Genomic DNA, 14,253 nt, shown 5'->3' on the forward strand with positions numbered 1-14,253 from the left:
AGAGCGCCAACAGATTCCATAGCGCTAACTCACTAAGGTCTAAGGCAGGTCGTTTAACTTATTATCTTATGCTAAGTCACTTTAGCTTCATCCTTAGTAACCTGTGAATTGTTACTGAAATCTCTCTCATTTATACCTAATTGTATTTGTATGGCTACCTTCTGCTTAAGGCTATAACCTCCAAGTCTGCAGTGACTCTGGAGAAATAGTTTATAGGCAAACATTAAGACAGATAGTTTAATATTGCCAATTGCATATTGTAATTAAGCTATCTGTAACATCTATCACTTTGCTTAAGTTAACCTATTCAAGTAAGCTGCATTAATTCTACAAAAACTGCTTTCAGGAAATCCTCACAAAAACAAGTACACTCACACTTTTTGTTCAGGTTTATAACAGTTCCTGACTCTGCTGTTCTCCTTGTTCCTGATTCCGGCTCATCTGACTACTCGCTTTGGCTCCTGACTCGGCTTGTCTTTTTACCAGCTCTGGTTTTGATTCCTGGCTTGTTATTTGACTTGAGGACTTTTTATTATTTTTTGCTATTAATAAAGGTGTGATTATTTTTGCACTTCTCTTCTCAGTCTGATTCCTGGCACCCTGACACTTTCATCCTATTGGCTGATGAAGATAGAAGACGCCGCCGGGATGAAGATAGAAGATGCTGCCTGGATGAAGATAGAAGATTTTGCTGCCTCGATGAAGACTTCTTACCGCCTGGATGTCCGGACTTCAGAAATTGTAAGTGGATCTTCGGCGGTAAGTGTTAGGATTTTTTAAACTTTTTTGGGTGGGTTTTTTGTTTAGGGTTTGGGCTTTTCTTAAAAGAGGTAAATGCCCTTTTTAGGGCAATGCAAAAGAGCTAAATGCCCTTTTAAGGGAAATGCCCATACAAATGCCCTTTTCAGGGCAATGGGTAGCTTAGGTTTTTGTTAGAGTTAGTTTTTTATTTTGGGTGGTTGGTTGGGTGGTGGGTTTTACTGTGTGTTTTTTTTTACAGGTAAAAGAGCCGTTTAACTTAGTGCAAAGCCCTACAAAAGGCCCTTTTAAGGGCTTTTGGTAGCTTATGGTAGGCTAGATTTTTTTTATTTTGGGTGGGCTTTTTTATTTTTATAGGGCTATTAGATTAGGTGTAATTCTTTTTCCATTTGTAATAATTTTGTTATTTTTCGTAATTTAGTGTTTGTTATTTTTTGTAATTTTAGTATTTTGTATTTTTTGTAATTAGATACTTTGTAATTTTTATAGTAGTGTTACGATTTTTTTAATGTGCATAGTAGTTTTCTTTAATTGGTAGTTAGTTCAATTTTAGTTTAATAGTTATATTTGTTTAATTGTTAGTTTAAACTTAGTTTTTTTATTTTGACAGGTAAGATTTAATTTAAGATAGGGAAATTTTTATTTTAATATAAAGTTTAAAGTTAGGGGGGGCATTAGGTTTAGGGGTTACTAGTTTAAATTAGTTTATTGCGATGTGGGGGGCTTTCGGTTTAGTGGTTAATATTTTAATTTAGTATATTTTGTTGTGGGAGCTTTTGGTTTAGGGGTTAATAGGTTAATTATAGTGGAGGCAGTGTCGAGGAGTGGCGGAATAGGGGTTAATAACTTTAGTATAATGGGGGCCATGTGGTCGGATAGCAGATTAGGGGTTAATAATATTTAAATAGTATTTGCGATGTGGGAGGGCGGCGGTTTAGGGGTTAATAACTTTATTGTAGTGGTGATGATGTCGGGAAGCGACGGAATAGGGGTTAATACATTTTATTAGTTGCAGTGATGTCGGGAGCGGCAGATTAGGGGTTAATAACTAAAATAGTATTTGCGATGTGGGAGGGCCTCAGTTTAGGGGTTGATAGCTAGTTTATGGGTGTTAGTGTACTTTGTAACACTTTAGTTTTGAGTTTTATGTAACAGTATTGTAGCGTAAAACTCATAACTACTGCTCTCAGATTGAGAAACAGATCTTGTCGGTATAGGCTGGAGCGCAAGCTTTTTACCCTCACCGCAAAACTCGTAATGGCTGCACTATGGAAGTCCCATGAAAAATGTCATTTTTATGAGTGCGGGACTGACGTTGCATTACAGGCTAACAGGCTTGCGGTACAGCTATACCGACAAGACTTGTAATGGCTGCGGTGCTGTTTTAACGCTGAAATTACCATTTTTTCAGCGTTAAAACACGAATGCACAACTTGAGAGAAAATTAAGAAAAAATAGCACCTTTAAGGGATATGAAACCCAAATTGTTTTTTCAGGATTCAAATAGAGTTTTGAGCAACTATCTAATTTACTCCTTTTATCAGCCACCAATCAGCAAGCGCTACCCAGGTTCTGAATCAAAAATTGGCCGGCTCCTGTGCTTATATTTCTGCTTTTTCAAATAAAGATACCAAGAGAAAAAAAAAATTGATAATTGAAGTAAATTAGAAAGTTGCATTATACTGCATGCTCTATCTGAATGATGAAAGAAAAAAAATCTAGGTTTTATAACCCTTTATTACTGATCATTAAGAAATAGATAATAGTTTTATGCCCATTATAACTGTTTGAATTGTGAAACTGGCTAGCAGCCATGAAAGTCACAATGGAGGGAAACCTAGCACAAAGACCCCCTGGAGGGAAACCTAGCACAAAGACCCCCAATTCTATATATTTTTTTAAAAATATGTAAAAGTGTGTGTGTAGCTAGGGAGAAACAAAGAAAAACCATGATGTACAAGTAATATATTTTATAACAGTTTTGTAGAACTGAATCAGTTTAGTTGCTATGTATACATGTTAGTCCCCAGAACCTGTATAACTAGATGAATGAAATGCAATAACATATATGGCTACTTTTCTTGTGAAAAAAAAAATGCAAAAGCCAAGCCCAAGCCACAGGATTTAGTGATAGTGTCCTACCTTGTTTATACATTGTGTTCAAATTAAAGGATAGGTCTGACCATGATGTCAGTGTCTTTTCTTTTACCACACCCAATATAACGTTGTTTGAGAGCTCATGGGCTGTTCACTTATTTTTATTTGTTCTTATGATAAAAACAGTTGCTAAATGTACAGTGAAAATAAAAGTATACGTAAAAAAAAAATATATTGACCATTTCACCTGCATTATGTGTCAATGAGGTTTAAAATGAAAACTAAACACCAGTGAAGAAATTAAAATAATTCATGTTTGTGCAACTAAAATGGAAGATTAAATGAGGCTGAGAATTAGAATTCAACACCACTAGAAGCGCATGCACATCAGTATGTAGTCCAGCATTAAATGTAACCTCCCGTTCACCCCAGTATGAGGGGCATAATATTATTAATCTAAAATTGCCAAATAAATATAAGTGGTTCAAATAACCCTCAATACACTTTTAATAGCATTAGTTAAATGTTACCCACACACTCCAGTTACTACAAGAGCAGATTTCTACATTGGAAGTCAACATACTCAACTAAAATAACCATAAACAATATGCTAATATGTTTGCATGATATCTTTTTTCCTTTTGATTCTCTAGGTCAAGCACACTTAAAGGGGCATTAAACACTTAAAACACTTTGAAATTGTATCAAAAAAATGTTTTGTTACTTATAGTAAAACAACTTTGCGAAATACTTTCATTACTTTTTGTTCCTTTTTTCCCCGTAATTTGATTCTATAAATTGTGATCTTTACACTATAATGTAACATTTATTTTTTTCAATATTTAAACAACAAATATAATTTTAAAAAAATACATCTGCATATTTTTCTTAGGTTAACTTTTGCTTTGAATACACAATTCTACCCAGCAATTATTTAATGATTAATGTTCCTTTACTTAGAAATAAAAATAACTAAAAAAGAATTCTTCTGCACTGAAAGCAAAACTAACTAGGTCAAAGTTGGATGTTCAAAGTAGCCTAGTCTGTGTTCTGTCTATTTTTATTTTCAAATTACTTCAGAGTTATGAAACACCCAACTGGCATGTATGATAAGTAAGAACAAAGGAATTTATCAGACACATATATGACAATAACAAAGACAGAATTAATCTTGAACTTTTAAAATAGGAGAGTAGGTAGACAAGCTTTTCATTTTGATTGTTAATACATCCTTTAATAAAAAAAGGTCAAGTGTGGGACTGGGCGTGGCATGGATGGGCCGGGTGTGACGTGGGCGGGGCCAGGTGTGATGTGGGTGGGGCGGGCGGGGCCATGCGGATGGGAGAGAGAAAGCTCAAAAGAAGGGGGGATAGAGAGAGAGCAAAAGAGGGGGGATAGAGAGAGAGGGATAGAGACATCAAAAGAGAGGGAGAAGAGAGAGCAAAAGAAAGAGGAGAGAGAGAGCAAAATAGGAGAGATAGAGGAAGCAAAAGAGAGGGAGACAGCAAAAGAGAGGGGGAGAAAGGGGAGAGAGAGAGCAAAAGAGAGGGGAGAGAGAGCAAAAGAGAGGGGGGAGAGCGCAAAAGACGGGACAGAGAGGGGGATAGAGAGAGAGCAAAAGAGGGGGGATAGAGAGAGAGCAAAAAAGGGGGGATAGAGAGAGCAAAAGAGAAGGAGAGAGACAACAAAAGAGAGGGGGAGGGTGCAAAAGAGGAGAGAGAGAGCACAAAAGAGAGGGGGGGAAAGAGAGGGGTAAATAGAAGAGGGGAGAGGGAGAGAGAGCAAAAGAGAGGGGGAAAGAGAGGGCAAAAGAGAGGGGGGAGAGTGCAAAAGAGAGGGGAGAGAGAGCACAAAAGAGAGGGGGAGAGAGGGGGGAGAATGAGAGATCAAAAAAGAGGGGAGAGAGAGCAAAAGAGAGGGGGAGAAAGAGAGAATAAGAGAGGGGGAGAGAGAAAGAGCAAAAGAGAGGGAGGGAAACAGCAAAAGAGAGTAGTGAAAGAGAGCAAAGGAAAGGTGAGAGAGAGAGCAAAAGAGGGGGGATAGAGAGAGCAATAGAGGGGGGATTGAGAGAGCAAAACAGAGGGGGTGAGAGAGAGCAAAAGAGAGGGGGAGAGAGAGCATAAGAGAGGGGGGAGAGAGAGAGCAAAAGAGAGGGGAGAGAGACAGCAAAAGAGAGGGGAGAAAGAGAGCAAAATAGGGGGGAGAGAGGGGGGATAGAGAGAGCAAAAGAGAGGAGGGAGAGAGAGAGAAAAAGAGAGGGGGGAAAGAGAGAGCAAAAGAGGGGGGATAGAGAGACAGCAAAAGAGAGGGAGAGAGAAAGCAAAAGAGAGTGGGAAGAGAGGAAAAGGAAGGGGGAGAGAGAGCAAATTAGTGGGGATAGAGAGAGCAAAACAGAGAGGAAGAGAGAGCAAAAGAGAGGGGGATAGAAACAGTAAAATAGAGTGGGAGAGAGCAAAAGAAAGAGGGGAGAGCAAAAGAGGGGGGATAAAGTGTCAGGGACACTGTACCTTTAAGCAGTAACATTCCTTTCTCTCCACCTATTGGTTGCTTTCCTGTTAAAATCCTGCAACTTCCTTGCAATCACTGCTTAGTAATTCTTGTTTGACTTAACAAGCACCTGAAGACCTGAGCTAAACTTGAAATACACCTGAGAAGGGATAAATCCACTGTTCAACTATTTTCCAGTCTCTCAAGGACAAATTTAACTAAATCGTCTGTGGCTAAATACGCCATACGATCTGCAACTCATCTCATCAAAACTTAGATGAATATACTGAACTACAATCAAGCGATAAGGATTTCACAACTCTCACCACTGCTGTCTCTGCCTTGTAAGTTTCACAGTCAGCCTGTTCGTTACCATATCGGCATCTCTGCTTCAGCCACACACAGGAGCTGTACCCTCCCCCAACACAGCTTTCCGCCATCACACGCTGCAGGGGAACGCCGCGGACAGAACCTGATCTACCGGCTGCAGAGTAAATCAGCCACATTCAGCAAGGAATAAATAAGGTAAAATTAACATCGCTTATCTAACAAAACTCATTGATGAACTGTTCAATACCAAGTATTCATTACTCTGAAGAAAAGTAATATCAATTACATATCCTGCATGATCATTAAGGTATTCGTTTATACAGCCTTTGAAACTCATCATATAACTAAAAAAGCCTGAACTTCAAAGAAACTGAAACTCTGGGATTAACTCTAATCTGTACAACTTCATACTTGTTACAGACTTTAAACCATATACTTGCTTGCTTGCAATATTAATCAAACTCACTGCTACAAAGATACCCTTCATACATAGGGGGATTCTAAAACCTCAGTGACACAAACAAAACCAGGTTTACTACTACTGTTTTATAAATAGACTGTGTATTACTTACTGCATTTACCAACTCATAGATAAAAAAGTAATCTACAGCTGAGCTCCTTAAAGGGATAATAACCTCCTTACATAAAGAGAGCAAAAGAGAGGGAGAAAGACAGCAAAACAGAGGGGTAGAGAGAGCAAAAGAGAGGGGAGAGAGACAGCAAAAGAGAGGGGGAGAGAGAGAAAGCAAAAGAGATGGAGGAAAAGAGAGGGGGAGAGAGAGAGATCAAAAGAGAGGGAGTAGAGCGCAAAAGAGAGGGAGGAAAATAGATGGGGAGAGAGAGCAAAATAGAGAGAGGGGGGAGAGAGAGAGCAAAAGAGAGGGAGAGAGAGCAAAAGAGGGGGGATAGAGAGCAAAAGAGAGGGGGAGAGAGAGCAAAAGAGAAGGGGAGAGAGCAAAAGAAAGATAGTGGGAGAGAGAGAGCAGAAGAGAGGGGGAAGAGAGAGCAAAAGATAGGGGGGAGAGCGCAAAAGAGGGGACAGAGAGGGGGGATAGAGAGAGAGCAAAAAAGGGGGATAGAGAGAGAGCAAAAGAGGGGGGATCGAGAAAGCAAAAGAGGGGGGATAGAGAGAGCAAAATAGGGGGATAGAGAGAGCAAAAGAGAGGGAGAGAGACAGCAAAAGAGAGGGGGGAGGGCGCAAAAGAGGGGAGAGAGATCGCAAAAGAGAGAGAGAGCAAAAGAGAGGGGGAGAGAGAGCAAAAGAGAGGAGGGGAGAGAGAGCGCAAAAGAGAGGGGAGAGAGAGCGCAAAAGAGAGGGGGAGAGAGAGATCAAAAGAGAGGGGAGAGAGTGCAAAAAAGAGGGGGAGTAAGAGAGCATAAGAGAGGGGGAGAGAGAGAGCAAAAGAGGGGGGAGAGACAGCAAAAGAGAGGGGAGAAAGAGAGCAAAAGAAAGGGGAGAGAGAGAGCAAAAGAGGGGGATAGAGAGAGCAAAAGAGGGGGGATAGAGAGAGCAAAAGAGAGGAGTTAGAGAGAGATCAAAAGAGAGGGGGAGAGAGAGAGCATAAGAGAGGGGGGAGAGAAAGATTAAAAGAGAGGGGAGAGAGACAGCAAAAGAGAGGGTAGAAAGAGAGCAAAATAAGGGGAGAGAGAGAGCAAAATGAGGGGGGATAGAGAGAGCAAAAGAGAGGGGGGTAGAGAGAAAGCAAAAGAGAGGAGGGAGAGAGAAAGCAAAAGACAGGGGGGATAGAGAGAGCAAAAGAGGGGGGATAGAAGGACAGCAAAAGAGAAGGAGAGAGAGCAAAAGAAAGGGGTGAGAACAAAAGAGAGAGGATAGAGAGAGCAAAAGAGAGGGGAGAGAGAGCAAAAGAGAGGGGGATAGAGACAGCAAAAGAGAGGGGTAGAGAGCAAAAGAAAGGGGGTAGAGCTAAAGAGGGGGGATAAAGAGAGCAAAACAGAGGGGTAGAGAGAGCAAAGGAGAGGGGGATGGAGAGAGACAGCAAAATAGAGGGGGAGAGAGAGAGAGAGCAAAAGAGAGGGAGGAGAGCACAGAAGAGAGGGAGGAAAAGAGAGGGGGAGAGAGAGCAAAATAGAGAGAGGGGGAGAGAGAGAACAAAAGAGAGGGAGAGAGAGCAAAAGAGGGGGGGAGCAAAAGAGAGAGAGGGGGAGAGAGAGCAAAAGAGAGAGAGAGGGGGAGAGAGAGCAGAAGAGAGGGGGGAAGAGAGAGCAAAAGAGAGGGGGCAGAGAGAGCAAAAGAGTGGGGGGGATAGATAGAGAGCAAGGGGTGGAACCGCTGTACTGCACAAAATGGCCTGTGTACACGGGCTTTAGGACTAGTATTATATAATCTTATTAGGCTTATCTTTGCCTTGAATACATTCTTCTATTTAGCCTTGATTTAGGGCCAGATTATAAGTGGAGCGCTATCATTCACGCAATGAGCGTAAATGCTTTTGCGAGATTATGGTGTTCTTTGCTCTCAAATCCATATTACAAGTGGCACTCTGTTGAAATTATAACAAATTAATTTGAGGGAACTGATTGTAATTTATGCTCCCCATATTTTCTATGGGCGGCATTGAGCAACCCATAGAAAGGTTGTGTAAAGTGTTTGGCCACAGAGGAAACGTTTGCACTAAACTACTCTATTAACCCCTAAACTGCCAAAAAACATCACAAACTACCCCTCTACACTATTACCCCTAAACTGGCACACACCCACATCACAAACAAACCCACTACTCTATTAACCCCTAAACCACCACAACCCCCATCGCAAACTACCCTCTAAACTATTAACCCCTATAAACCGACACAACACCCATCACATACTACTAAAAAAAACTATCTAACATTATCTTTAAAAAAAAGCTATTATTATAGAAAAAACAAAACAACTATCATAAAAGAAAAAAACGAATTACCAAAAATAAAAAAAACAGTTATGCCTATTCTAAAACTAAAAAACCCACCTCAAAATAAAAAGTGTATACTAACACTTAAAGGGACATGACACCCACATTTTTTCTTTCATGATTTAGAAAGAGAATGCAATTTTAAACCTCTTTCTAATTTACTTATATTATCTAATTTGTTTTATTCTCTTGATATTCTTTGCTGAAAAGCATATCTAGATATGCTCAGTAGCTGCTGATTGGTTGCTGCACATAGAAGCCTCGTGTGATTGGCTCACCATGTACATTGCTTTTTCTTCAACTAAGGATATCTAAAAAAGGAAGCAAATAAATAATAGATGTAAATTGTAATGTTGTTTAAATTTATATTCTCTATCTGAATCCTGAAAGAAAGATTTTGGGTTTAGTGGCCCTTTAACTATAGCAATAGCCCTTAAAAGGTATTGCCCTAAAGTGACAGCTCTTTTTCAAACAAAAAAAAAATTAACACCATTCTAAAAGTACACCCCCCTCTCCCAAATAAAAGGCTATCTTAAAAAAAAACTACCCTAAAAGTTGTGTTTCTTTTTTTTAGATGGGGGTAGTTTTCTTTTAGCTAAATGCTCTTCAGAGTGTAGTTTTTTTTTTAGATACCTTTATTTTCTAGAGGAATTTTTTTTTGTGGAATGGTGCTGGTGAGCTAAGTCATTCTAGGGCAATGCACTACAAAAGCCCTTTAAGGGCTATTGCTATTGTTAATTAGTATAATTTTTAATTTTTATTTTGGGGTGTTTTTTTTAAGTGGTACTTTAGGTTTACATAACAATGTTTTATTTTTTGGTAATTTGTTTTTTTTATTGTCTACAATGGTAGCTTTTTTTATTGTAAAATGCTTTTTTATTGAAATTTTTTTTACATTATACATACGTAAAACAGACAAAAAAAAAGTACTTTGATCATTACATTCTCATCACCATTGGAATATATATATTTAAGACATATCAATAATCCTTCCACCCACGTTCAAACCCTCCCCTCTGTCTGAGCAACTACTGCTAAGTGGGTTGAACATTCCCTAGCATATCTTTTTTTTTTCCCCTTAATCCCACTTGTACCTCTAGGGAAGCGGGCTGCATAGTGGTGGGATGAGTAGTAATCACTTCAGTCATATTAAGGTTGATAAACAAAACAATAACTATAATTAAACCAACATTTTCCTCCTATGTTCATATGAAACAGTGTCTCTCTCTGAGAGTAGTGTCGTACCTGAGAAATAGAGACACCTCTTCCCGCGGCGCACCCCTGCCAACTCCGCATCTGTTTATGTGGGTTTCAGATCTCGACTGCTTGTGCTTGTCTACCTATCCAGTAGAACCATACCTTTTGTAGTGTCTCTCTATTATTTAGGATTCCTGCTGATTCCTGATACATGGTGTAGGTGAACTGAATTTTATTGTGTATCTCCGTCCATGTGGGTGTACCTATTTTCCAGTATCTCGCGATACATATCCTTGTGACCGTGCACAAAATTCTAATGAAAGTGTTCAGGTGTCTGTGATAGATTTCTATGGGTTCATGTAGTAGCGCCTGTTGTATGGTGAGAGTAACCTCTTCATCTATCAGCTGGCCTATAAATGAAGATAGTTTTCTCCATATTTGCTGCACAGCTGTACAATCCCACCACATGTGTTTGTATGTGCCCCTCTGTCCACATCCTCTATAACATAGGTTGCTTCCTTGTGGTTTAATGTGTGCATATCTGACTGGGGTTAGGTACCACCTAAAGGCTGTTTTCAGTGTGTTCTCTTTTAGATCAACGCTTAATAAGCCTTTATCTCCCGATTGGAGTAGTAATTCCCACTCCTGTTTATCTTTCACTATTCCGAGTTCCTTCTCCCATGCTAGCATTATTTGTGTTTTTGGTTCCGTTGGGGGGGATTGGAGGGATATATATAGCTTGGAGATTGAGTGTTTGAGTCTATGTGAGCTGATGCTGGAGATTTCTAATGTTGTAGTCATCTTCCTAGGTGCATTTTTAAGGAATTCTCGAAGGGAAGATTGTAACTGTAAGTATATGAACCAGTGTAGCTTTAGTGGTGCAATCTTTTCTTGAAGGTGGGAGAAAGACAATATGGCTCCCTTCTCTACTATGTCTGCTACTCTATAAAGGCCCTTGTTTTCCCACTTCTGTATGTGTTTATGTGTGTCTCCCTGTAAAAGGTATCTGATTGGCATCAATAAGGAGTTTTTAGGGAAGATGTCTTCTCTTTTTCTGACTTTTGACCATAACTGAACAGTGAGAGCTCTTGTGTGTGTTTTCGGGCAGCTGTCAAATTCTTTGTTCTGTTGTGTGGCCCACAAAGTGGAGTCTGTATAGGTCCTCCCCTCTAATTCCGCTTCTAAGGTAATCCAGACCGCTTCTCCCTGTCTCTTCAGTATCATCGCATCCTGTGCTGTTCTAGCTGCTCTATAATAGTCCATTAAGTTCGGTCCCCCAATCCCTCCCAGTGATCTATGTCTGTGTACTAAGTGTTTAGAGATCCTTGTCATTTTAGAGCCTCTAATGAAAGCTGAGAGATCTGTCTGTATCCTTTCAATATCTGCAGTGACAATCTTTATCGGTAGTGCTCTGAATAGGTAGAGTAGTCGGGGTAGAATGGTCATTTTGACTGCAGCTAATCTGCCCATCCACGAGAAATTATATTTGCGCCATTTTGCTATATCTTGTCTAATTCTTTGAAACAGAGGTGTGTAGTTGTATTTATATAGGTGCTGCGTTTGTTGTGAAAGATTGATCCCTAGGTATTTAAGTGTGTGTTTGACCCACCGAAAATCGAAGTTTAACTCTAGGAGCTTCTTAGTCTGATGAGGGATAGCTATAGGGAGAACCTCGCATTTATCCGAGTTGATTTTATAGCCTGAGATGGCCGAAAAGGACGCTAGCACTGCATATAAATTGGGTAAGGAGATAAGAGGTTTTGTGATAGACAATAGAATATCATCTGCGAACAGGGTCAGTTTATATTCTGAATTTGTCGTCTTAACTCCCTCTATGTCTGGGTGCGTTCTTATTCTGGTTGCTAGAGGTTCAATGCAAAGCGCAAATAGTAAGGGCGACAAGGGACACCCTTGTCTTGTGCCATTAAGTATGGGGAAGATGGCAGATCTATATCCTCCCGCTGTCACCTGGGCCTGGGGTTTCGAATATATTTCCCAAATAGCTGTCATGAAGGTGCCCTCAAATCCCATTCTACCCAACACCTTGGTCATGTAATTCCAGTCAATTCTGTTGAACGCCTTCTCCGCATCCAGCGATAGCAGCAGAGAAGGCGTCCCCTGTTTTTCTAGATGATAGATAATGTTAGTAATTCTGCGAATGCTATCTGGGGCTTCCCTGTCTTTAATGAATCCCACTTGATCTGGGTGAACTAGGCTAGGGAGAATTTCCTTAAGCCGATTTGCTAATACTTTCGTAAATAGTTTCAGATCCTGATTTATTAATGAGATAGGGCGATAGTTTTTACATCTTTTATGGTCTCTATCGGGTTTAGGGATCACCACTATTTTTGCTAATTGTAACTCACTCGGGAGAGAATTCCCTTCTAAGATATAATTACAGAATTTAGTCAGATGTGGTATTAATGTGCCTCGGAACAATTTATAATATTCTCCCGTGAAGCCGTCGGGGCCTGCTGCTTTACCCGGTTTAAGGTCTTTAACTGCTTTCACTACTTCCAAGGTGGTGATTGGGGCATTTAGACTATCTCTTTGTTCTACGGTGAGAGTTTTTAATGGGCAAGTGGAGAGGAATTCTTCGGTATTTTTATCTGTTTCTGTGTTGTGAAGGACTTTTTCTCCATCATAAAGTTTGTATAGAAAGTGGCGAATGTGTCTACAATCACTTGTGGGTCCGAAGTCATTGTCCCTTGTTCTGTTTCTATCTTAGGGATGAATGAGGCCTTGCCCCTCTCCCTAATCTTGTGTGCCAAAAATTTATCTGGTTTATTGGCATAAATGAAATAGTGTGCCTTTAATTTTTGGATTGCCCTTGCTGCCTGAGAGTTTAAGATTTTCGCCAACATGGTTTTCTTGGTTTGGAGGGTCTGTAGTATCGTCTCTTTCCCCGTTACCTTATGTCGTCCCTCAAGCGTTTCTATCTCTTTGTGTAACTGTTCCATTAATTGTCTATTTTGGCGCTTCAATCTTGCACTTTCCTGTATCAATTGTCCCCTAATCACCGCCTTATGTGCTGCCCATGTATTTATAGGGTTAGTTGTGGTGTCTATATTTATCTTCCAGTACTCCACCAGCGACTGCAGAATCTTATCATGTCTTTTTGATTTGGATCAAAGGTCCATGATCTTTTCCTTTTGGTATCTTGCATCCCACTCAACTCTAGTAGTAAAATAGAGTGGTCTGACCACACACATGTGTGTATGTTTGAGTTCTGCAGCAACGGGAGAAGTGCCTGGCTAATATATATGTAGTCCAGTCGCGTGTAGGTTTTATGAGCCGTGGAGTAAAACGTGGTGTCATTTGTAGCCCCATATAATGAATGCCAGGAATCCAACAGGGAGTGTGGTAATAGGGATTCCTGTATCGACTTAACTACTCTGTTATGTCTGTGTTGTTTATTGGATAAGGATATATGTTTAGTCGCTGCTTGCGGGGCCATAGTTATGTTGAAATCTCCTGCTAGTATAATTTTGGTTTGGGACCATTGGGTTAATAGGAGGGATATGTGTCTGAAGAAATCATGTTGATTGTCGTTGGGGGCATAAATGTTGCATAGGGTCATCTCAGTATCTAACATTTTTCCTTTGACTATCAGGTATCTACCTTCCGGGTCTGCTAAAGTGCTTTCAAGGGTAAAGTCGACAGAGGAATGTATAAGAATTGAAACACCTCTCTTTTTTGTGTCTGCAGTGGCGTGGTAGTGTGTGTGAAAGTGTTTTGTCCAGTATTTTGGGATATTAGTTTTAAGGAAGTGTGTTTCCTGGAGAAACAGGATATTGGCGTTTAGGCGTGTATATTGGGACATAGCTATCCTTCTTTTGGGATCAGTGTTGAGCCCTCTGACGTTGTGTGACACTACATATATGTTGCCAGACATTGTGTTTTTTTCTATTTCTGATCTATGTGCTGGATGTGTGGTGCTCATCATTTATTACCTTCAGATAGGGTGTCCTTCTTGACATATTGTTAATCTTCGGAGTTAGGGTTCCACAGGGGCGCGCCGCAGAGATGTCACTAGGAGGAAAAAAAACAATTGGGGGGGGAGAACATGTCCCATTATTAAGAGATGCAACTGTAACGTTATCTCCAGCAATGGGAATGAACATTTGAAAAAACACAAAACTATAACCTGTAAACAGTTGTTCGTTCCTCATTTATCCCTTTATGAAAAGGGAGGGCTGGGAGGGCCCATCTAGATATTTCAGCATATGTATTAATAATCAATTAAAAGAAAAGAGATAGAAGGCATTATAAGACATTAGATATACAAAGCATTAATGTAAGCCTAAAACCGCGCCTCTAGTAGGCCACATTACTGTATGAAACTTTGTCTGTAATGGTGAAATGTCAATTAGGAGCCATATACAACTATGACCCTCTCCATTTCCTTCTACTCCATGGGTATCTTGGTGTTGGAGACCTCCAGAGGAAGTCTATTTTCCTTTTGGTTATG

Source organism: Bombina bombina, chromosome 6, assembly GCF_027579735.1.
Source record: "Bombina bombina isolate aBomBom1 chromosome 6, aBomBom1.pri, whole genome shotgun sequence".
Taxonomy (NCBI): domain Eukaryota; kingdom Metazoa; phylum Chordata; class Amphibia; order Anura; family Bombinatoridae; genus Bombina; species Bombina bombina.